This window comes from Microtus ochrogaster, chromosome 8 (assembly GCF_000317375.1).
Source record: "Microtus ochrogaster isolate Prairie Vole_2 chromosome 8, MicOch1.0, whole genome shotgun sequence".
Classification (NCBI taxonomy): Eukaryota; Metazoa; Chordata; class Mammalia; order Rodentia; family Cricetidae; genus Microtus; species Microtus ochrogaster.
The window spans coordinates 19,906,888-19,912,829 of NC_022015.1; the positions used below are offsets into that span (position 1 = coordinate 19,906,888).

Genomic DNA, 5,942 nt, shown 5'->3' on the forward strand with positions numbered 1-5,942 from the left:
GGACAGCTGGGCACGGTGGCACACACCTGTGAAGGAGAAAAGGCCAGCTGGGCACAGTGGCACACACCTGTGAAGGAGAGAGGACAGCTGGGCACGATGGCACACACCTGTGAAGGAGAGAGGGACAGCTGGGCATGGTGGCACTCACCTGTGAAGGAGAGAGGGACAGCTGGGCACGGTGGCACACACCTAGAATCCCATCACTCAAGAGGCTGAGACAAGAGGATCATGAATTTAAGGCTAGCCTGGGCTATCTACCAAGATCCTGCCTCAACAATAACATCCACTAGTTCGGGTTCTTGTGTGTGTGTGTGTGTGTGTGTGTGTGTGTGTGTGTGTACTTGTACGTATGTATGTGTACGTATGTATGTATGTGTGTACGTATGTATGTATACACGGAACCTTTGGATCATATAATAATGGTTTCTTTTTTAAGAATGGTAACAACTGCTAATCTTTCTAACTTAAGCAATAGAAAACAAGAATCAAAACAGACAGTTTGATGCCTTTAACAACAGGGAAGTCATGTCTGGTCTTCCCAGTATTTAGCATTACTCTAAGAAGTTCGCCTCTATTTATGATGAAGCAATAATTAAAAGGGAATTGGGATGTAGCTCAGCTAATTGAGTACTCAGCTTTCCTAGCACGTACCAAGCCTTGGGTTCAAGTCTCAGCACCATGTGAACAAGGTGTGGTGCACACTTAGGAGATGGAGGCAGGAGGATCAGAGACTTTGGAGACAGAAGCAGGAGGATCAGAGGTTCAAACTACACAGTGAGCTGGAGGCCAGCTGGAGCTACAAAGACCCAGAAAAAAATAACTAAAATTTCAGGGTTTATTTGCTTATTTGTTCGGATCTTGTCATTTGTTTTAATATTCTCACCCTACAGGAATTGTTTTTCACTTTTTAAATTCTTTTTTATTTTATACTTTATTGTTTTTAATTGAACTATACGTTTGTCCTCATTCCCTTTCCACCCTCCCCCCACTGCTCCCACACTTCCTACTTACTCAGGAGATCTTGTCTTTTTCTCCTTCCTAAGCAGATCCATTTATTTCTCTTTGTTGTCTGGGTTCTCTAGGGTGATCCAGCCTCTATGCCCAGTATCCTTTTTCAAAGTAAATTGGTGCTGCCAGGAACAAACATGTCTCATTGTCAAGAAAAGCCTTATGCTATTAACACATTTTAAATGCCATATTCTGTAGATCTCTGATATGTTTGTAGATCACCTATCAATGTAAAATATATCTCTGAATGACCTTGAAAACTTAACTAACATGATTTTACATTTGATAATTACAGATGACTAATCATTAACCTATAGCTCTTTATTATCCTAAACAGCTGTCAAGGACTAACACCTTACATTATTTTTACATGAGCTGCATAGGTAAAATACCTTAAAAAAGAATAGAAACATATATAAAGTACAACCAAAATAACATTAAATTTACATCAAGGCACAAAAATATCTTAAACAAGAGTAGAAACATATATACAATATAACAAAAGTAACTTTAAATTTGTATCAATATACAAAAATATTTTAAACAAGTGTAGAGGGGCTGGAGAGATGGCTCAGTGGTTAAGAGCCCTGCCTGCTCTTCCAAAGGTCCTGAGTTCAATTCCCAGCAACCACATGGTGGCTCACAACCATCTGTAATGAGGTCTGGTGCCCTCTTCTGGCCTTCAAGCATATACACAGACAGAATATTGTATACATAATAAATAAATATTTAAAAAAAAAACAAGTGTGGAAACATATGGAGTATTTTCTAACAAGAATAACCTTGGGGGCTGGAGAGATGGCTCAGTGGTTAAGAGCACTGCCTGCTCTTCCAAAGGTCCTGAGTTCAATTCCCAGCAACCACATGGTGGCTCACAACCATCTGTAATGGGGTCTGGTGCCCTCTTATGGCCTGCCAACCAGACATAATATTGTATACATAATAAATAAATAAATATTTAAAAAGAAAAAAAAGAATAACCTTAACTTTGTATCAATATGCAAAAATTTATACAATTGTAAAATATTTGAGATTAATGGTTGCTTTTTAGTTTAAAGTGGACTCAGTAATCTACCCTTTTGCCCTGTCATTACTATGTCCTCCTTTCTTTCTTTTCAGAAAGAGATCCTTGGATCTAACCTCCATTGCTTAGTTTCCTCCCTTGCCATGACCAGTAACAATTTGCAACCAACCCCCTCAAACAATGATAAATATCCATATCCCACCAAGCCAAAACCCACCCACTCCACTTTCTGGGAATGTGGTATTATTTTCTCTAGGCTGCTTTCTGCTGTTTGGGGGCAACAGCATTGCTAGGGGACCCTGAGAAAGTTGAGATAATGGTCAAGTCCTGAGAGAGCTAACTGTATCATGTGTTGTCCTGTCTCTGCGTGATGGGAAAGTGCAGGGCTTATCTAAATTCTGGCTAAAGGAGCCTATGAGGCTGAATCATCTCAGCTAGCAGCTTTGAAGTTGTTCCTGATGTAGAATTTTGAGGAAACTGCAACAGAGGCGTTCTGAGAGGCTTGATCACCTGGGCTATGTATCTTTATTGGTGTCTGGTCTTAGTCTTTTTTTTTTCTGAAAGCACACAAACTTTTAAAGGTAACATATATATCTGTATTAGCATAAGTATGGACCGTGGTGTGAACAAGGCAGCTGAAGATAACTGTTCTATGTTTGAGCAGGTAAAAGACATTTGTTAGCTTTATAAGTCTGTTTGGAATGTATAAGCAAACCTTCATCCATGCCAAATGAAAGGAAGGCACGTAATATAAGTCATGAGGACTGTGTAGCCAACAAGATTTTCATGTTTCCTCCAGTCTCAGCTGTTCCCATAGCGAGGACTCAGGATATTTGTCTTCTGTCCTGTAGTCTTTCTTGGCTTTTTTTCTGCTATGTCTGTAGCCAAGATTTTCAAGAGATCCTCTCCCCCAATCATACCTGAGCTTCATTAGTTTTGAAGGAATCCGTAGCTTTTCGTTTCCTATGGAAACAAAGCACAACCCCTCCCCCAATGAACACATTTTCTGACTTCCATTCTGAAGTTAAGACGTTCTTAAAATATATAGGCTGGTTTAATTTAGCAGTTTCCATAATTTAATATCTCTCGGGGGCTATTCTTTTTTTATTTATTAACATTTTAAAAATTCGAAGTCAGCAAAGCACCATGCGGGATCCAGGTATTCTAAGTGGCTCCACTCTTATACGGCTTATTCCTTTTACATTATTTTATTCTTTCTTTAAAGGCTTTCGTATTTTTTAAATATTCATTTTTTTTTTGTGACGGTCTGTACCCCCTTTTTAACTGTATTTGTGGAAAGGTTTTCTTGGTCTGGACAGCCTTCTCTGGCCATACAATCCAAGCCTTAAACCCACGGCACGGCTCCACACATGGTACTGATGACTCAATCCACAGGCAGTCACTGGGAGCCATGTCTCTGTACACCAGGTCCTGTGTGGAAACGTGTGCCCCTACATGTCAGTGTGGCTTTGTAGTCTTTCATGTTAAACAAATGGGGGCTGGCGAGATGGCTCAGTGGTTAAGAGTATTGCCTGCTCTTCCAAAGGTCCTGAGTTCAATTCCCAGCAACCACATGGTGGCTCACAACCATCTGTAATGAGATCTGATGCCCTTTTCTGGCCTGCAGGCATATATGCAGACAGAATATTGTATACTTAATAAATAAATATTTTAAAAAATGTGATTTTGAAAAAATAAATAAAGGTAAAAAACAAAACAAACAAACCAAAAACAACCACCTATTGAGTTGTGCTAGGAAGCCAAGAAAGTAAGGGTGCCTGCTGCCCCAGGAACCTGAGTTCTATTCTGGGATCTATACGGTAGAAGACAAGAACTGGCTTTTCCAAATCGTCCTCTGACCCCCAAGTGCACATGGTGGCATATGTGCATCCTCATACATATACACACACACCTATACATATACACATACATATATGTATACACATATACATATACACATACATGTACACAAACCTATACATATACACATACATATATGTATACACATATACATATACACATACACATGTAATTAACTTCTCTCTCTTTTTGGTTTTTCAAGACAGGGTTTTTCTACGTAGCCCTGGCTGTCCTAGAATTCACTCTGTAGATGAGGCTGGTCTCGAACTCAGAGATCTGGTTGCCTGTGCTTCCTGAGTGCTGGGATTAAAGGTGTGCCACCTCTGCCTGACTTAATAAATAACTTTTTAATGTAGTAAAAATTAAAAGAGTTGGTAACAGGGCAGTAGGTGTAGTGACATAACCCTGTAAGCCGAACCCCAGGGAGGCAGCTGAAGACTGTCACCATTTTGAGGCCAGCATAGTCTCCACAGAGCATGTCAAGCTGGAAACAATACATAGGGAGACTGACTTTGAAATACTGTAGAGACCAGCCTGGTCTACAAGAGCTAGTTCCAGGACAGGCTCCAAAACCACAGAGAAACCCTGTCTCAAAAAACCAAAAAAAAAAAAAAAATGAAATACTGTAGAGCGGCGGTGACTGGCTTGTCTAGCCTGAGCACTGTCCATAAACAAACACCCTCCTCCCCTGCAGAAAAAAAGAGGGGAAAAGCGTGGGAGACGGCTCAGTCGAAAAGTGTGCTTGGCAAACAGGCAGACCTGAGTTCAAAAGACTGGGCACAGAAGTGTGTTCCTGTAATCTCAGGTTGGAGAAGCAGAGAGGATCTTTTGTGCTCACTGGAAAACTCAGGTGGCTCAGGACTGAAATCCCAGCACTCAGAAGGCTAAAGCAGGAGGATTCAAGGTCAACCTGGGTTACCTCTTGAGTCCCTGTCTCAAAACAAAACAAGAAGTGTGGAGGCAGCTGGATGAAGCGAGAGCGGTGCAGAGGCTCCAAGGCAGGACAGGCTTGCAGAAGGCCCTGCTGGGGACAGGGACTGTGCACCCTCCAAGGAGCAGGCAGGAGGCTGCACCGCAGTGCTCTGGGGGCAGCCGAGCCAGTGTCTAGTCTTCCCCACCTCTGGGAGACTGTGCTGGGTGGGGTCTGAGCTCGGCTCTAGGGTGAGACTGACTTCAGCAGAGCTGCTTCTCATTTTGACCCCACCTAACTCAGGAAGTGCTTCTTCACCACGCTGACCACATCCCCAGGTTGCCTTGGAAACACTCTTTGGGGGCAGGAAGAGTTGGGGCACAGTCACCCAGCAACAGGTGGTAGCCTCCCTTCCGCCTCCAGGGACTTTCAGATAGTCACACACACCCTCCCGGCATGCACTGGGACGAACAGCTCTGAAGACAGAGAAATCCAAGATTGACTCAAGGTGAAAGGTGAGGTGAGGGGTTCAGAAGAAAGTGCCAGTGGGGGGCTTATGGCAGAGACGTGGGTGACCACCAACGAGGGAGGCAGACAGGCCAGTGACTGGGCAGAGCTGGACAAGTTGGTTAGGTGCTCAGCCCACGGACCTGGTACAGCCGAAAGCACCGCAGGTCCAACAGCTGGGTCAGCTCCGAGGAAAGTGGGAAAGCGGCTGGAAGAGAGGGTACGCATAGGCGGGAGCAGGCCAGCGAGGGGGTTTCTCTCATTTCCGTCTCCCCACTTCTCGAGGCTAAAGCAAGACCTCCGAGCCTAGACCTTGATCTGCGACCGCGGGGCCTGGGAGGGGAAGCAAGACCTGTGCAGGGGAGCCTCAGCTGGCCTGTTCTCCAGCCTCCCCTGGCTCATTCCTGTCCTCTCTGGGCCGCCTTTGCTTCTCTCTAGCCTTGCCACCCACCCTCAATAAACCAATTAAAAGAGCAGAATTGATGGAAGCTGGAAAGGGAAATTTATTCCAATGTGGCCACGCTGGGGAGATGGGCAAACAGATCCAGCGCTCTCTCTCTCTCTCTCTCTCTCTCTCTCTCTCTCTCTCTCTCTCTCTCTCACACACACACACACACACACACACACACACAC

General features: G+C 43.9%; 1 protein-coding gene across 1 annotated transcript in view; it reads left to right on the forward strand.

The window, feature by feature from the left end:
- The first annotated feature begins 5,279 nt into the window (after positions 1-5,279).
- The window catches only part of C8H16orf54 (chromosome 8 C16orf54 homolog), a 3,037-nt gene continuing 2,374 nt past the window's right edge, over positions 5,280-5,942 (forward strand). Inside the window, exon 1 of the mRNA XM_026781579.1 lies at positions 5,280-5,317. The gene's annotated coding sequence lies outside the window, so the exon portion shown is untranslated. The remainder of the gene's footprint in view (positions 5,318-5,942) is intronic.